Below are 17,936 nucleotides of genomic sequence, written 5' to 3' on the forward strand. Positions count from 1 at the left end.
AGAAATCCCTTGCATTCCTATATACTAACAATGAAAAAACAGAAAGAGAAATTAAGGAAACAATACCATTCACCATTGCAACAAAAAGAATAAAATACTTAGGAGTATATCTACCTAAAGAAACAAAAGACCTATACATAGAAAACTATAAAACACTGATGAAAGAAATCAAAGAGGACACAAACAGATGGAGAAACATACCGTGTTCATGGATTGGAAGAATCAATATTGTCAAAATGGCTATTCTACCCAAAATCAATGCTACCAACGGTATTTTTTCACAGAACTAGACCAAATAATTTCACAATTTGTATGGAAATACAAAAAACCTCGAATAGCCAAAGTAATCTTGAGAAAGAAGAATGGAACTGGAGGAATCAACCTGCCTGACTTCAGACTCTACTACAAAGCCACAGTCATCAAGACAGTATGGTACTGGCACAAAGACAGAAATATAGATCAATGGAACAGAATAGAAAGCCCAGAGATAAATCCACGAACCTATGGACACCTTATCTTTGACAAAGGAGGCAAGGATATACAATGGAAAAAAGACAACCTCTTTAACAAGTGGTGCTGGGAAAACTGGTCAACCACTTGTAAAAGAATGAAACTAGAACACTTTCTAACACCATACACAAAAATAAACTCAAAATGGATTAAAGATCTAAATGTCAGACCAGAAACTATAAAACTCCTAGAGGAGAACATAGGCAAAACACTCTCCGACATAAATCACAGCAAGATCCTCTATGACCCACCTCCCAGAATATTGGAAATAAAAGCAAAACTAAACAAATGGGACCTAATGAAACTTAAAAGCTTTTGCACTACAAAGGAAACTATAAGTAAGGTGAAAAGACAGCCCTCAGATTGGGAGAAAATAATAGCAAATGAAGAAACAAAGGATTAATCTCAAAAATATACAAGCAACTCCTGCAGCTCAATTCCAGAAAAATAAATGACCCAATCAAAAAATGGGCCAAAGAACTAAACAGACATTTCTCCAAAGAAGACATACAGATGGCTAACAAACACATGAAAAGATGCTCAACATCACTCATTATTAGAGAAATGCAAATCAAAACCACAATGAGGTACCATTACACACCAGTCAGGATGGCTGCTATCCAAAAGTCTACAAGCAATAAATGCTGGAGAGGGTGTGGAGAAAAGGGAACCCTCTTACACTGTTGGTGGGAATGCAAACTAGTACAGCCGCTATGGAGAACAGTGTGGAGATTTCTTAAAAAACAGGAAATAGAACTGCCATATGACCCAGCAATCCCACTTCTGGGCATACACACTGAGGAAACCAGATCTGAAAGAGACACGTGCACCCCAATGTTCATCGCAGCACTGTTTATAATAGCCAGGACATGGAAGCAACCTAGATGCCCATCAGCAGATGAATGGATAAGGAAGCTGTGGTACATATACACCATGGAATATTACTCAGCCGTTAAAAAGAATTCATTTGAAACAGTCCTAATGAGATGGACGAAACTGGAGCCCCTTATACAGAGTGAAGTAAGCCAGAAAGATAAAGAACATTACAGCATACTAACACATATATATGGAATTTAGAAAGATGGTAACGATAACCCTATATGCAAAACAGAAAAAGAGACACAGATGTACAGAACAGACTTATGGACTCTGTGGGAGAATGTGAGGGTGGGATATTTCAAAAGAACAGCATGTATACTATCTATGGTGAAACAGATCACCAGCCCAGGTGGGATGCATGACACAAGTGCTCAGGCCTGGTGCAATGGGAAGACCCAGAGGAATCGGGTGGAGAGGGAGGTGGGAGGGGGGATCAGGATGGGGAATACATGTAACTCCATGGCTGATTCATGTCAATGTATGACAAAACCCACTGCAATATTGTGAAGTAATTAGCTTCTAATTAGCAACTAATAAAAAAAAAAAGAGGAGTATGAAATCAAATGGCTCTGATCCTTTTTCAGCATCTAAAAAAAAAAAAAATAAAATAAAATAATTGTCTGTCCCTGAACCAATAAACAGCTTCTTAATTATTACAGTGTTGTTTTAAATCTTGACATCTTATGGGGGCAAATATGCCCATTGAGATTGTTGCAGTTTTCTATACCCTTTCCAGTTCCATATAAATTTTAACATGTTGGCCTAGTTTAACAACCACATAAACTATTGTTTTTATTGTGATTACATAGTATCCATATATTAATTTGAGGAAAACTGATATAATAGTCAACCTTCTAACCCATAAGTTTATTATATTTCTCTATATCTTCTTTGATATCTCTCAATAAGATTATATAATTTTCTCTATAACACCTGTTGTTAGATTTTCTTCCTAGATGCTTTGTATATTTTGGTACCATTGTAAATAGTATCTTTTACTTTTTTTCATTTTGCAAATTTTTGATGCTGATATATAGAAATGCAATTGATTTTTTTGTATCCAGTAAACTTGTTTAACTCTCTTAAGCCTAATAAAATATATCTTTAGATTTATTTTGAATTATCTTTTATATATGAACATTATATTTTAATAATAATAGTTTTGTTCTTTCCTTTCTAGTCCTTACACAACTTTTTTTTTTCTTATACTTACTTACTTCATTGGCTAGGACCACTGCTACAATGTAAATAGCAGTGAGGATAGTAGAAATTCTTGTCCTGTTCTCAAAATATCACTATTAAGAATATTTGCTGTATGATTTTTGAAGATAACTTTTAAGAATGTACCCTTTCATTCTCACGTTGAGAAGAAATTTTATTTTAATCATGAAAGTATATTGGATTTTATTAAATGGTTTTTCTACATTTACTGAGACAATGTTATGATTTTCTTCTTTAATATGGTAGCATGGTGGATTATATTAATTCATCTTCTAGTGTAAAACAACTTTGAATGCCTGGGATACAACCAACTTGGTCATGAGGCGTTATCCTTTTTATATACTGCTAGATTCACCTTGCAGATATTTAGGACTTTTGTGCCTATGTTCATCCAGAAGATTGACTGTAATTTTCTTTTCATGAACTGTGTTTGTCAGGTTTTAGTATCAAGGTTATACTAGTCTCAAGAGTTAGTGATTCTTCTTTTTCTGTTTTCTGAAAGAATTTAAGATTAATAGTATTTCTTTCATGAGTGTTCGGTAGAACTTGCTGGTGAATTTGAGCCTGGAACTCTTTCAGGATGAGCATTTGGGGCTATGGATTTCATTTCTCTTAATTATTAGAAGTAGGAAGGATGAACATATGGCTTATCCTCCAAAATGTAACATTTCTGAGAATTAAAAGTATTAAAATAATGAATAGATATTAATCAATGATGGGCATAAACTGGGACTGTTTTGGGCAAAATGAGGTTTATGGACATCACAATAGTAAGATTCCTATTTCTCCTTATAGATTTCCTATTTCTTTCTGAAAAAATTAAGTTATGTATTTAAAAAAAAAAAACTGTCCAATTTGTCTAAATTTTTCAAGTGTATTGGTACAGAGATTTCCTATCAATCTTCTTTTTATTTAACATGTTCCTCCCCCAACACACACACACCAGCTTTACTGAGGACCATGTTAATCTTACATTGTCTTATTTATATTTGTGACATCTGTAAGTGTGACTCTTTTTTGCTTCTGGATATTGGTTATTTATGCCTTAGTTTCTTGATCACTCTTGATAGAGATATTGTTATTTGTTTAAAATCAACAAGCAACTTTTGGCTTTGTTGAACAGCTCTGTTATGTAATTGTTTTCTGTTTTTAAAGTGTCTCCTTTCATCTTCATTACTCTTTTCTTGCTGATACAGCTCTAACTTCTTCAGATGAGTATTTAATTACTTAGGTTTCAGACCATCTGAAGGCAACTCACTTTGGGACTGTGTGTTACTCTTTCTGTACTGCATTCATAAATTATGACATGAAATATTTTGTTATTCTAGTCAACATATTTTCTAATATTTTCTTAATTTTGTTTTGATGCGTGGTCATTTTATGTCTCTAGCATATGGGGTTTTTTCCTCTTTCTAATTTTTCTGATTTCTAGTTTGTCTTATGGTACAACCATGCTCTGTATGGTTTTGAACTGTTGAAATATATTGATACTTGCTTTGTGGTTCATTTATGTTTTGTGAATGTTCTGTACACACAAAAATATAATGTATTCTACAGTAGTTATGTAGAGATCTCAGTATGTCAATTTTATTATTTTATTCAAATGTTTTCATGTCTACTCATTTTTGTTTTTTCTGTTAGTAACTAAGAGATGTAGTACCAAAAGCAGCACTCCTCTATCCTTATAGATTTGTCTGTTTCCCCTCGAAGTTCTATCAGTGTTACATATCCTGAATTCAGTTCAGTTCAGTCACTCAGTCATGTCCAACTTGTTGCAACCCCATGGACTGCAGCACACCAGGCTTCCCTATCCATCACCAACTCCCAGAGCTTGCTCAAACTAATGTCCATCAGGTCAGTGATACAATCCAACCATCTCATCCTCTGTCACCCCCTTCTCCTCCTGCCTTCAATCTTTCCCACCATCAGGGACTTTTCCAATGAGTCAGTTCTTTGCATCAGGTGGCCAAAGTATTAGAGCTTCAGCTTCAGCATCAGTCCTTCCAAAGAATACTCAGGACTGATTTCCTTCAGGATTGACTGTTTGGGTCTCCTTGCAGTCCAAGGGACTCTCAAGAGCCTTCTTCAACACCACAGTTCAAAAGCATCAATTCTTCAGCAGTCAGCTTTCCTTATGGTCCAACTCTCACATCCATACCATGACTACTGGAAAAACCATATAGCTTTGACTAGACGGACCTTTGTCAGCAAAGTAATGTCTCTGCTTTCTGATATGCTTTTTAATATGCTGGGCTGGTCACAGTTTTTCTTCCAAGGAGCAAGTGTCTTAATTTCATGGCCGAAGTCACCACTTGCAGTGATTATGGAGCCCAAAAAAATAAAATCTCTCACGGTTTCCATTGTTACCCCATCTATTTGCCATGAAGTGATCGGAATGGATGCCATGATGTGCCTTTTTTGAATGCTGAGTTTTAAGTTAGCTTTTTAACTCTCCTCTTTCACTTTCATTAAGAGGCTCTTTAGTTCCTCTTTCCTTTCTGCCATCAGGGTGGTGTCATCTGCATATCTGAGGTTACTGATATTTCTCCCAGCAATCTTTTTTTTTTTTCTCCCAGCAATCTTGATTCCAGCTTGTGCTTCATCCAGCTTGGCATTTTGCATGATGTACTCTGCATGTAAGTTACATAAGTAAGGTGACATATATACAGCCTTGACATACTCCTTTCCCAATTTGGAGCCAGTTTGTTGTTTTATGTCTGGTTCTAACTGTTGCTTCTTGACCTAAATACAGATTTCTCAGGAGGCAGGTAAGGTGGTCTGGTATTCCCTTCTCTTTAAGAATTTTCCAGTTTTGTGATCCACACAGTCAAAGGCTTTGGCGTAGTCAATAAAACAGAAGTATATGTTTTTCTGAAACTCTTGCTTTTTCTATGATCCAAAGGACGTTGGCAATTTGAAATCTGGTTCCTCTGCCTTTTCTAAATTCAGATTGGACATTTAGAAGTTCTTGGTTCATGTACTGTTGGAGCCTCGCTTGGAGAATTTTGAGCATTACTTTGCTAGCATGTGAGATGAGTGCAATTGTGCAGTAGTTTGAATATTCTTTGGCATTGCCTTTCTTTGGGATTGGAATGAAAACTGACCTTTTCCAGTCCTGTGGCCACTACTGAGTCTTCCAAATTTGCTGGCATATAGAGTGCAGCACTTTCACAGCATCATCTTTTAGGATTTGAAATAGCTCAGCTGGAATTCCATCATCTCCACTAGCTTTTTTGTAGTGATGCTTCCTAAGGCCCACTTGGCTTCAAATTCCAGGATGTCTGGCCTAGGTGAGTGATCACACCATGGTTTTCTGGGTCATTAAGATCTTTTTTGTATAGTTCTGTGTATTCTTGCCACCTCTTCTTAATATCTTGTGCTTCTGTTAGGTCCATACTGTTTCTCTCCTTTATTGTGGCCATCATTGCATGAAATGTTTCCTTGGAATTTTTCTCTAATTTTCTTGAAGAGATCTCTAGTCTTTCCAATTCTATTGTTTTTCTCTATTTCTTTGCATAGCCTAAGGGTATATGTTGAAAAATATACAAATTGAAGATTGTTATATAGTTTCAGCAATGGAACCTTTTTAACCATGAATCAATATTTTTTGTATGTATGCATGCTATGCATGCTAAGTTGCTTCAGTTGTGTCCGACTCTTTATGACACTATGAACTGGAGCTCGCCAGGATCCTCTGTCCATGAGTGGGTAGCCATGCCGTCTGACCCAGGGATGGAACCCACTTCTCTTATGTCTCCTGCACTGGCAGTCAGGTTCTTTACCACTAGCGCCACCTGGGAAACCCTCGACCTCCTTTACTGCTGCAATTTTATTTTCTTTAAAAATATTTTCCCACTTAATATAGCTATACTAGTTTTCTTTGGTGTAGAATGTATCAGGAAGTCTTATTTAATAATGTCACTTCCAAATTTTCTCTATCCTTAATCCTTATACTTCTAAGATACGTTTCTTGCAAATAACATGCAGGTAGAATTTGTCTTTATGAAGTCTGAAAATCTTTGTTTTTTTGACTGGGGCATTTATTTCATTTATATAAAATGTAATTAGTACTACATTATGAATGCCATAACATTGCACCACTCCTAAAGGCACAGTTCACACTGTACATATCTTTGCACTTAGGTCTGAAAACATATTTTGTGCTTTCTACTTGTCATACCTGTTGCACTTTTTTGTCCTTTTTTTAAAGCTTATTTTGAATTTACTGAGTATTTTAGTTATTCCAATGTTGTCCCCTCTAATGTTGCTCCTTGGAAGGAAAGCTATGGCAAACATAGACAGTGTATTAAATACAGAGACATCAATTTGCCAACAAAGGTCTGAAGAGTCAAAGGTGTGGTTTTTCTAGTAGTCATGTACAGATGTGAGAGTTGCACCATAAAGAAAGCTGACTGCTGAAAAACTGATGTTTTTGAATTTTGGTGCTGGAGAAAACTCTTGAGAGTCCTTTGGACTGCAAGGAGATCAAACCAGTCAATCCTAAAGGAAACAGTCTTGAATATTCATTGGAAGGACTGGTGCTGAAGCTGAAGCTCCAATACTTTGGCCACCTGATGCAAAGAGCTGACTCATTGGAAAAGACCCTGATGCTGGGAAAGATTGAAGGCAAAAGAAGAAAGGCGTGGCAGAGGATTAGATAGTTAGATAGCATCACCGACTCAGTGAACATGAAATTTACCAAACTCTGGGAGATAGTGAAGGACAGGGGAGCCTGGCAAGCTGCAGTCTGTGGGGTCATAAAGAGTCTAGCAACTGAGCAACAGTCACCCGGCTAAGTAGTTTAAGAAGTTATACATTCTGTTCATTTCTTTTAGTAGTTGTCCTTGAAATTATAATATGCTTACTTAAGCTAATGAAGTCTGAATAAATCCCTTAATTTCTTCCTGCATAATAAAAGAAACTTAGAACAGTTCCCAGCTTATAATCATTTTTCCATGAATTTTAGCTATTCTTGTTTAGCCTTTGAAGACATTATTATTATTCTTTTATTAATCAGTACTTGCTTGGATTCACTTTACTGTTTATCCCTGTGTCTTAAACCTACCATCTAGGAAAACTTTCCTTCTGAAAAACATGTGTCATTTCAAATTTTCTCTATTGAAAGTCTGCTGAAGACAAACTAAAATTTGAAGACAAATTTTTGTTTGACTGAAAATGTCTTTGTTTCACCATGATTCTTAAAAGGTATTTTCAATGGCTGTAGAATTCGACTCTGACTCTTATTTTCCTTCACTGCATTGACTCTCCTACTGGCTTCTGGCTCCTGTTACTGCTCCGGATAGACCAGTTTCAGTGTAATCACTGCTGCTGCATCTTTTCTTAAAAAACAAAAATTATTCATTTTTGGCTGCGCTGGGTCTTCCGTTGCTGTGTGTGGGTGATGGGGCTACTCTCTAGTTGCTGTGGGGAAGCTTCTCATTGCAGTGGCTTCTCTTGTTCTGTTGCAGGGGCTTATTGCTGCATGGCACATGGGATCTTCCCAGATCAGGGATCGGACCCATGTCCCTGCATTGGAAGGATGATTCTTAACCACTAGACCACCAGGGAAGCCCGCCCTTTCTTTTTTTTTTTTTTTTAAACTTTAATTTACTGTGCACCAGCAACTATTTTTAAAAGAATATTTATTTATTTATTTATTTTGGCTTCGCTGGCTTACAGTATGGAAAGCTGTATTGCAAGGCCTTTCAGATTCCCACTGGAGATGTAAGAATGCTTAGCCATGGATTCTAGGAAAATTAAATTGAAAAGCTAGGCAAGTATCAACTCTGGGTAAAATTCAAAGTTGTATAAGAAAGGATATATAATCATGGTACTATGGTACTATGGTCAGTACTAAGCAATCTTATGTGCTTAGTCACTCAGTTGTGTCTGACTCTTTCAGACCCCATGCACTGTAGTCCACCAGGCTCCTCTGTCCCTGGAATTCTCCAGGGAAGAATACTGGAGTGGGTTGCCATTCCCTTCTCCAGAGGATCTTCCCAACCCAGGGATTGAACTTGCATCTCTTGAATTGCAAACAGGTTTTTTACCACTGAGCCACCAAGGGAAGCCCCAGTGAACAATCTTAAATAGTCGCAATAAGTAAGTATATAGATTAACCAGTAGTGTTGATGATCCACATGGCAGGCTGTGTGAGTCTCCTGCCTGAGGTCACTGTAATAAGGAGCCTGGTGGGGAGAAGAGCTTAGTGGCTCAGCACTCAGTGTACAGGCTTTCCCACATTCCTCCCCCTTTCAGCCTGACAGCCCACCCTACTGTACTGATTCCACTCTAGTTTCTCTCCTGGGAACATTCCTCCATTTCTGCAGGATAGAGGAAGAGTAGTTGCCCAACAGATGGGGCGGGAGGGGATACCAAAAGAAATGACATTTCTTTTTTTTTTTTCTCTTTTCATTAATTTTTATTAGTTGGAGGCTAATTACTTTAAAATATTGTAGTGGGTTTTGTCATACATTGACATGAATCAGCCATGGAGTTACATGTATTCCCCATCCTGATCCCCCCACCCACCTCCCTCTCTACCCAATCCCTCTGGGTCTTCCCAGTGCACCAGGCCTGAGCACTTGTCTCATGCATCCCACCTGGGCTGGTGATCTGTTTCACCATAGATAATATACATGTTTCGATGCTGTTCTCTCGAAACATCCCACCCTCGCCTTCTCCCACAGAGTCCAAAAGTCTGTTCTGTACATCTGTGTCTCTTTTTCTGTTTTGCATATAGGGTTATCATTACCATCTTTCTAAATTCCATATATATGTGTTAGTATGCTGTAATGTTCTTTATCTTTCTGGCTTACTTCACTCTGTATAATGGGCTCCAGTTTCATCCATCTCATTAGAACTGATTCAAATGAATTCTTTTTAACGGCTGAGTAATATTCCATGGTGTATATGTACCACAGCTTCCTTATCCATTCATCTGCTGATGGGCATCTAGGTTGCTTCCATGTCCTGGCTATTATAAACAGTGCTGCGATGAACATTGGGGTGCACGTGTCTCTTTCAGATCTGGTTTCCTCAGTGTGTATGCCCAGAAGTGGGATTGCTGGGTCATATGGCAGTTCTATTTCCAGTTTTTTAAGAAATCTCCACACTGTTCTCCATAGTGGCTGTACTAGTTTGCATTCCCACCAACAGTGTAAGAGGGTTCCCTTTTCTCCACACCCTCTCCAGCATTTATTGCTTGTAGACTTTTGGATAGCAGCCATCCTGACTGGCGTGTAATGGTACCTCATTGTGGTTTTGATTTGCATTTCTCTAATAATGAGTGATGTTGAGCATCTTTTCATGTGTTTGTTAGCCATCTGTATGTCTTCTTTGGAGAAATGTCTGTTTAGTTCTTTGGCCCATTTTTTGATTGGGTCATTTATTTTTCTGGAATTGAGCTGCAGGAGTTGCTTGTATATTTTTGAGATTAATCCTTTGTCTGTTTCTTCATTTGCTATTATTTTCTCCCAATCTGAGGGCTGTCTTTTCACCTTACTTATAGTTTCCTTTGTAGTGCAAAAGCTTTTAAGTTTCATTAGGTCCCATTTGTTTAGTTTTTGCTTTTATTTCCAATATTCTGGGAGGTGGGTCATAGAGGATCTTGCTGTGATTTATGTCGGAGAGTGTTTTGCCTATGTTCTCCTCTAGGAGTTTTATAGTTTCTGGTCTTACATTTAGATCTTTAATCCATTTTGAGTTTATTTTTGTGTATGGTGTTAGAAAGTGTTCTAGTTTCATTCTTTTACAAGTGGTTGACCAGTTTTCCCAGCACCACTTGTTAAAGAGGTTGTCTTTTTCCCATTGTATATCCTTGCCTCCTTTGTCAAAGATAAGGTGTCCATAGGTTCGTGGATTTATCTCTGGGCTTTCTATTTTGTTCCATTGATCTATAAGAAATGACATTTCTTATCTGATCTTTCAAATAAAGCCCCTGTGTTCCATGCTTCTTGTCTCCCTCACCTTCATCCGTCTTCTGTGGTACCTGGTGCCTCCCTGGTATTCCTCAGCATCTCTGCAGGGGAAGAGAGCCTGCTTCATGACACCACCCTGGGTAGGTTCTTGGGTTCATGAACCCCTTCCTTCTGCTGAAACGCTTACTACTTTTATGCTGCTTTCAATTTCTTCTTTAAAAAAAAAAAAAAGAACAAAAAACTGTTATTGGTTTCCTTTTTTTTTTTAATGTGGGCCACTTTTAAAGTCTTTATTGAATTTGCTGGGCTTCCCTGGTGGCTTAGACAGTAAACAATCAGCCTGCAATATAGGAGACCTGGGTTGGATCCCCGGGTTGGGAAGATCCCCTGGAGAAGGGAATGGCAACCCACTCCAGTAATCTTGCCTTTGAGAATTCCATGGACAGAAGAGTCTGGCGGGCTACAGTCGATGGAGTCGCAAAGAGTCGGACACAACTGAGGGACTAATACTAAACTTGTTACAATACTGCTTATGTTTTGTTTTTTTTTTTTTTTTAGTTTTTTTGGCTCCAAGACATGTGGGATCTTAGCTCCCCATCCAGGGATCAAACCTGTATCCCCTGGATTGAAAGGCTGAGTCTTAACCACTGGACTGCCAAGAAAGTCCCTGCTTTCAGCTTCTGAAATGGGGTTTTAGATATCTCCAGATTTCAAGGAAGGTGGAATTTTTATTTCCCTTTCTTATGCTTGTACTCTTTTTTTTGGCTGTGCCAGGTATTTGTTGTGGCATGCACCAGGTGTTTTTGAGGCATGTGGAATCTTTTAAACATATTTGTTTTACATTGGAATATACATGTCTAATCTTAGTTACAGCATGTCAACTCTTAGTTGCCACATGTGGGATCTAGTTCTTCTGACCAGGGATTGAACCCGGGCTCCTGAATTGAGAGTATGGGAGTCTTAGCTACAGACTACCAGAAAAGTTCCTGTGCTTATCCTTTTGAGCTGATTTTCAAGAGAGAAGAAAAAGGGATGAAGAATGTCACCACCTTAAAACTGAAAGTCCATGTTGTTGGTAACACTTAACACGTGGGCGACAGCCCAGGAAAATCACTGTTGACATGAACTGGAGGGATGGGAATACAATCCAGCATCTCCACATGACTGCGGACAGGTCCTTTCCTAAAAGGACCTCAGCACCTGGCGGGTGAGTCACAGCTCCCACCGCTCCTTGTGGACAAACCCCGGTCACCTTCAGGCTATGACTGCCTCACCCCACTGGCTTTGGATATGTGAGTCCAGGCCCAGGGAGTGACATGTAACAGGGAAAAGTCATTGGAAGAGATGAGGCCAGGGTAATGAGAGGCAAGAGTGTCGGGTAGTCCATCCACATGGATGCTGAAGTCTTTTAAAACTACACTTGAAATAAGGAAAGAAGTCCTTTTCCTCTGAAGAACTGGCTATCCTCTGAGAATCTGCAGCACATTTTAATGCCTTTGACTTTGTAAAATGATGTCAGTTTTCCAGCTGTAGTATTTATCTACACTGCATGCAAAACTCTAAGGGTAGTTTTTCCTCATTTGCTACAATAATGAAATACCTTATGAAAAGTCATAGAGTCTTTCATTTTGCATTTGTGCCCTCATGCAAATTCAACAAATATTTATTGAGTGCCTACTATATACCAGACCGAGTTCTTTTTGTTTTGGAGGGATAGTAGTAAACCCTTTCCCCTGGACTTGGGCTTTGAATGATGGTTAAGTTTTAGAATTCAGCCTCTTGATACAGTTCTGTTCAGATTTTCTGTTTTTCTTGAGTTTCAGTAGTTTGGTCTTTCTGGATCTTTTCCCATTTCATCCAGGTTATTTAATTTGTTGGCATACAATTATGATAGTATACCATTCAAATCCTTTTTATTCCCATAAGATTGGTAGTGATGTCCTTTCTTTCATCCCAAATATTAGTAATTTGTGTTTTCCTCCCTTTTGCCCCCCTTTGTGTTTAGCTAAAAGTTTGTCAATTTTATTGATTTCTTCTGAGAACCAACCTTTCCTTTTGCTAATTTTTCTCTATTGTTTTTCTATTCTCTATTTTGGTTCTTTCCACTGTATATTATTTTCTTCTTTTTGCTTGCTTTAGGTTTACTGTACTCTTCTAATTTGTTAAGATGGAAGGCTAGGCTATAAATTTCAACTCTCATCTTTTAAACTATTGGGATCATCGCTTCTTGGCCTTTTGGCTAAGATCAAGTGTAAACTATTGGGATCACAATTTTAAATTTCCTTCAGAGGACTGCTTTAGCTGTATCCAAGTCCTATGTTATACTTTTTATCTCAGTCATAATTTTTTCTAATTTTTCTTATGATTTCTTCTTTGTTCCACAGGTTATTTGGTTTGGGGGTATTTTAATTTCCATATGTTTTTGAATTCCCCAAATTTCCTTCTATTACTGGTTCCTAATTTGATTCCATTGTGGTTGGAAAACATACTTTGTATGATTTCATTACTTTTAAATTTATTGAGAGCTTGCTTTGTGGCCTAATATATGATTTATCCTGAAAAATGTTCCATGTGCATTTGGAAAGAATGTGTATTTGACCATGTTGAGTGCAAATGTTCCACAGATGTGTTGGGTCTAGTTGAATATTGGTGTTGTTCTTGACTTCTTTTTCCTTGTTGATCATCTGCCTTATTCTATCCATTACGGAAAGTGAGGGTGTTGAAATCCCCAATTTTTGTTGTTGAATTGTTTAGTTTTCTCCTTTGATTCTGTCAGTTTTTGCTATTTTGGGGTTCAGCTGTTATGCACACAAGTGCTTCCCTTTTAAAAAATATATCGGTATTTACTTTTTTTAAAAAAAACATTTCTTTCTTTTTGGCGGTGCTGGGTCTTTGTTGCTGCACCCTGGGGTTTTCTCTAGTTGCGTGCTTCTCATTGTGGTGGCTTCTCTTGTTGTGGAGCACAGGCTCTAGGGCACTGGGGATTCAGTACTTGTAGCTCCCAGGCTCTAGATCACAGGCTCAACAGTTGCCCAGTGGCATGTGGGATCTTCCTGGAGAGGGATCCAACCTGTGTCTCCTGCGTTGGTAGGCAGATTCTTTACCACTGAGCCAGCAGGGAAGTCACACAGGCGTTTCTTAAATGTTATGCTTTCTTAATGGATTGACCTGTTTGTTAGTATAAAATGTTCTTTGTTTCTAGGAACAATTTACAGCTGAAAGTCTAGTTTGTCTGATATTAGTATAGCCACTGCATCTTTCTTTTTACATGGCATATGTCTTTCTGTTCTTTTACTTTCAACCAATTTGTGACTTTAAAGTGTCTCTTGTAGACGGTATATAGTTGGATCGTGTTTTTATATATATTTTGTCAGTCTCTGTCTTTTGATTGGAGTATTTAGTACATGTACATTTAATGAAATTACTGATAAGGCAGGATTTATGACTGCCATTTTGCTATTTGTTCTCTATATATCTTATGTCTTTTTGTTCGTCTGTTTCCTTATTATTGCCTTCTTTTGTGCTATATATTTTCTACTGTAGTATTTTAATGTCTTTGTTGTTTCTTTTACTATATTTTAAAGAGTCATTTTTAATGGTTGTGTTGGGGATTACAATTAACTTAAAATAATCTAGGTAGAATTAACACTAGCTTAATTTCAGTAGTACACCCTAACTAAGCTCCAGTTGTGCTCCATTCTCTCTCTTCTCCTTTGCACTATTAGTATTATTATCATTCCAGTTACATATAAGTACATATATATAAATGCACACTGTTTATTTAACTTATATTCAGAGTACATCATGTGAAATGCCAGGTTGGATGAATCACAAGCTGGGATCAAGATTTCTGGGAGAAATATTAACAACCTCAGATATGCAGATGATACCACTCTAATGGCAGAAAGTGAAGAGGAACTAAAGAGCCTCTTGATGAGGGTGACAGTGAAAAAACTGGCTTAAAACTCAACATTCAAAAAACTAAGATCATGGCATCTGGTCCCATCACTTCATGCCAAATAGAAGGGGAAAAAGTGGAAGCAGGGATAGAGTTTATTTTCTTCTTTTTATGCCTTCAATATTCTGGTAGGTAACTTACAACTCTTCCTTTGCCTTCACTTTCTGCTGGCTCGAAACCTCTAAGTCAACCTGAAGTGAGAGATTAGGGCCTTTTCAGATGTTTCAAGAGTGTGCACAGTCTTGCACTGTGCAAGACATTCTGGATTCCCAGGAATATGTCAGAGCTAGCTTTCAAGGCACCCTATGGACTCTCATTCCCCATTTTTGCTTTCATTTTTTGGTTAACCTCTTGTTAGCCCCAATTGGTTTTACCACCTCAGGCAGCTGTGATGTTAAACAACTGCTGTTGATTGTTTTTAACAAATGCCCTAGGGATAGGACTGTTTGCACAGAGTGAATTCTGAAGCAGGTAAATAAAGATGAGCCCTGTGAATGGAGCTGCCAACAGGTCAAATAATGACAACTCTCTAGGGATGGGGTTTTAAGACTATCTAAACCCATTCCTCCCATCCAGTGGCTGCTAGTCTACTGGGTTTCAAAGCTACTATAGTTATGAGGCTATTAGTTCCCAAGGCTATGACAGAACCGGATAGGAGGGGTTGGGAATTGGGCAAGTTACAATGCCATCAGAGTCACTGTTCCTATCAAGCTTTAGTCATTTTTATTGAAAAACAATCTTTGGATGGTTGGAAGCCTTTGGTTAATGTCTGGAGTTCCGAAAAGGTTGATTTAACAATTTAAGCTGGTATTTTGTTTTTTACAGGGAACCAGATTTTTCTGCCATTCTGGAAGTGCTTCTGCCAGATTTATTTTTATCTCTCTTTATCCTGAATAGATCCCCTCAACCTCTATTTCTCTAAATCCTTGATAGTGCAGTATTTCATCAAATATCTTACATCTTACCTTTTCATCAAATATCTTACAACAATATAGCAGGGTGGTACAAAAGACTGAGCACATGTAAGAAATGGTAAATAGATAAGTACAGGTCCTGATGTCTTTTAAAAGGTCTTCTCCCTAGTATATACATTTGAAGTGTGAAAGATCTTCCAATCCCTCATTTTACGTGAGAGCTAAAACCTCTGAATAAGCAAAAGTGAAATAGATTTAGACCAAGTTTTCTACCAAAGTGGCTGTGAAATTAAGAGCCTAAACTAGGAGACTGTTTTGTTCTAATTTTCCTATGTGCTAATTATTTTGGAAATGAAGCATTTAAGCAGAGGTACATGAGTGACACACTGCAGAGAGAGTGGGATGACATTTGATCATTCTTTCCGGTGGGTGAACTTGTTATCTGTGCTCTTCATATACACAGACAGACATACACAGACTGCTTCCAGGCAGTCCTTGCTTTGAGGGTTCAGATATGCCTGAAGTCAGCTATCATAGTTTAATTCAATAATACCAGCGGATCAATGATATGGTTCAAATTTCAGTTGTCATGGCACAGTGTGAGTAAATGTGTCTAGTACCAGCTCATCTAGTACTAAGTTGACACCAGGTTTTTAGTCCAGAAATCACTACACAACAGGTGCATCATGGCCAGAGAGCAATCGAAGAAGTTCTTTCAGAGCTGTCAGTATTTGGTCTCTGAAAATTTTTTTTTTAAATTAACTTTTACTGAATTTACTTTACACTGTTATTATAGTTTCCATTGAACAGCCACACAAGTACATTTATCTCTGCTTTTTTGGATTTTCTTCCTTTTTAGGTCACCACAGTGCATTAAGTAGAGTTCCCCGTGCTGTACAGTATGTTCTCATTAGTTATCTATTTTATACATAGTAGTAAGTAAGCCTTTCTTCTGGGCTTCCCTCCTGGCTCACAGGGTAAAGAATCCGCCTGCAATGCAGGAGACCTGGGTTCAATCCCTGGGTTGGGAAGATCCCCTGGAGGAGGGCATGGCAACCCACTGCAGTATTCTTGCCTGGGAAATGCCATGAACAGAGGAGACTGGCAGACTACAGTCTGCATACTTCACTCTGAATGACACTCTCTAGGTTCATCCAGGTCTCTACAAATTTTGAGCATTTTTAAGCTCAGACACTAACAGCAAAGTGTATCACTGTGTTGCCTCCTTTTCTCCTAGTGATAAACCCACACAACCTTGTTAAAAGAAAACCCAACCTCCACCCACCATCCGCCCCTACCCAACCCCCCACCCCACCCTGCAAGCAAAAAACAAACATAGGTAACTGAAAGATAGAATCGGGCGATGGAAGTGCAGCAAAGAAACAAAAAAATGATAAAGATGGAAGTGACATGAAATATGCACGGAATGTAACTGGAGTTATTAAAAAAAAAAATAGGCACCTGTGGGAATACTGACCTCGACACCTTTCCAAAGACTCCAGATTTGCCCCCAGGGGAACGCAGGAATGAGAAGTTGAGGAAAGAGGCTTGGAAAAAAGGACCATACATCCCAGAGGACAGACGAGGCATTCAAGGCACTGTGACAGGGAACGCCCAGAGGATAATGAATAACGTGTTGAAAGTGATCCAAACGGGACGTTCTGCCAAGACTCGGAAAAGATGCTCTCTGTGCACAAAACGACACGTCCACGAGAAGACAAGCCCGGTTCAAGCCACTCCTGTTAAGCTTTTCCTGCACAGAAAGAACACAGTTCAAGTCTCCGTGTGTGTGATGGTTTACAGTATAAGTGATTAGTTTTGCTATTCTTTACATTTCCTTACACATTCGTAACCATCAGTGAAGAGTTAGGAATGTCTCGTGGAACAATGTTAGTTTTCCTCACGTGCGATGAAGATGGTTTCTCACTTCAGGGTCTTGTCCACAGCCGGCGAGGCCGGCTTGTGTGCACACGCACCCACCCATACGTTTAGCACACGGACACGCGTGCGACTTACACAGCGCGCGTCCACACATTGCAAGGTGGAGCCCAAGTCACGGCGACAGCTACTGGGGGAAGATTATAAATGCAGAATAGTCATTTTTCTCTCTGGATGGTTGTGATTGGGCTTCTGCGGGAGGCGGTGGGGAGTGAGCTCCCGCCAAGAGCTGAGGCCGAAGAAAGGGGGCGGTGCCGTGCGGGGAGGGAGCGGGGCACTGCGGGGAGGAGGCGAGGCCGGGGGCGTGGGGGGGGGGGCGGGCAGTGCGGGGAGAGAGCAAGGGGTGGGTGGGTGCGGGAAGCGGGGGGCGGTGCGGGGTGGGGCGGACGCTGGCTTCGCCCGCCGCTCGGTACCGCAGCCCCGCCAGCTGGCCGCCCGGAGGCGCGCGGACGTCGCGGGCCGGTGCGCGACGCGGGGGCGGTGGGGCGCGGGCCACGCACGGCGGCGGCGGGAGCGGCGGGCACGCACGCACGCGGGCGCGGGGCGGCACGCACGGCCGGACGCACGGCAGCGGCGGCGGCGGCAGGGGGCGCGGGC

The 17,936-nt window shown here is 39.5% G+C and overlaps 1 long non-coding RNA gene across 2 annotated transcripts; it reads right to left on the bottom strand.

The window, feature by feature from the left end:
• Nucleotides 1–10,415: 10,415 nt before the first annotated feature.
• LOC122455221 lies at nt 10,416–17,642 on the bottom strand. 2 transcript variants are annotated; one of them, XR_006273615.1, is made up of 3 exons: nt 17,418–17,642; nt 16,879–17,154; nt 10,416–10,742 (listed from the first exon to the last, which is right to left on the bottom strand). It is a non-coding gene; the product is annotated as an uncharacterized LOC122455221 (long non-coding RNA). The 2 variants fall into 2 exon arrangements; XR_006273616.1 differs by lacking the exon at nt 17,418–17,642 and adding an exon at nt 17,244–17,379.
• Nucleotides 17,643–17,936: the final 294 nt, after the last annotated feature.

Source organism: Cervus canadensis, chromosome 17 (genome assembly GCF_019320065.1).
Source record: "Cervus canadensis isolate Bull #8, Minnesota chromosome 17, ASM1932006v1, whole genome shotgun sequence".
Taxonomy (NCBI): Eukaryota; Metazoa; Chordata; class Mammalia; order Artiodactyla; family Cervidae; genus Cervus; species Cervus canadensis.